Here is a 749-nt window from a genome sequence, read left to right on the forward strand (position 1 = left end):
CCTGGCAGAGCCTCAGTTCCTTCCTGGAACCCCCCCCCCCTCCGCCGCCGCCGGCGGCCCTTCTCAGGCGGGAAAAGGAGCTCAGAGTCCCAGGGCTAGCTTTTCCCTACTCCAGGAACTGAGCTTCTACTTGGCGATGGCTCTCTGTTCGAGTCCCTGTTCTCGGGCGGAAGGTCTCAGGTCCGATCCCCGGCTCCTCCAGTTTGGTTTGAGGGTTTTGGGTCCTGGGGGAACGGATGCCGTTATGACTTGGATCCCGGCGGGCGGCTGTTAAGTCGGAGCGGGCAGTCTCTGCCTCCTGAGTCCTTCTGCCTTTCCCTGCCCGCAGCCCCCTGAACCTAACGGGTTCTCTCTAGGGTAGGTTTAACCCCTTTTTGCTGGTGGCCAGTTTTGGGGAGAGAGAGAGGCGGGCAGTGCCCGTCTTCTGTGTGCCTGTGGGACTGCCCAGGTGTGCATTCTGAAAAATAAACCCCCTTTGCCCGTGTGTCGCTCCTCCTTTCCTACAAATGTCGCTTCTCTGCCTCGGAGTGGTTTCTGGGAAGTCGGCTGCTCCAGCTTTGAACGCAGAGGGGCAGTCACGGCTTCAAAGAAGCTCCTACGCCAAAAACGTTTTGGGAAGCCGAGAAGTTGGAAGGGGGCTCAAGAGAAGCAAACCCTCCCCCAGTACTTTTTAAATTGAGAAGACTGTTTGGTGTAGCGGTTAAGTGCGCGGACTCTAATCTGGGAGAACCGGGTTTGATTCCCCACTC

General features: G+C 58.1%; 1 protein-coding gene across 1 annotated transcript in view; it reads left to right on the top strand.

The window, feature by feature from the left end:
- Positions 1 to 749, top strand: part of LOC107118715 (vasodilator-stimulated phosphoprotein-like) — a gene marked incomplete at both ends in the record, with an annotated part of 8,217 nt that overhangs the window by 6,664 nt on the left and 804 nt on the right. The gene's annotated exons all lie outside the window — the stretch shown is intronic.

Source organism: Gekko japonicus, unplaced genomic scaffold (assembly GCF_001447785.1).
Source record: "Gekko japonicus isolate JY-2015 unplaced genomic scaffold, Gekko_japonicus_V1.1 scaffold8748, whole genome shotgun sequence".
Classification (NCBI taxonomy): domain Eukaryota; kingdom Metazoa; phylum Chordata; class Lepidosauria; order Squamata; family Gekkonidae; genus Gekko; species Gekko japonicus.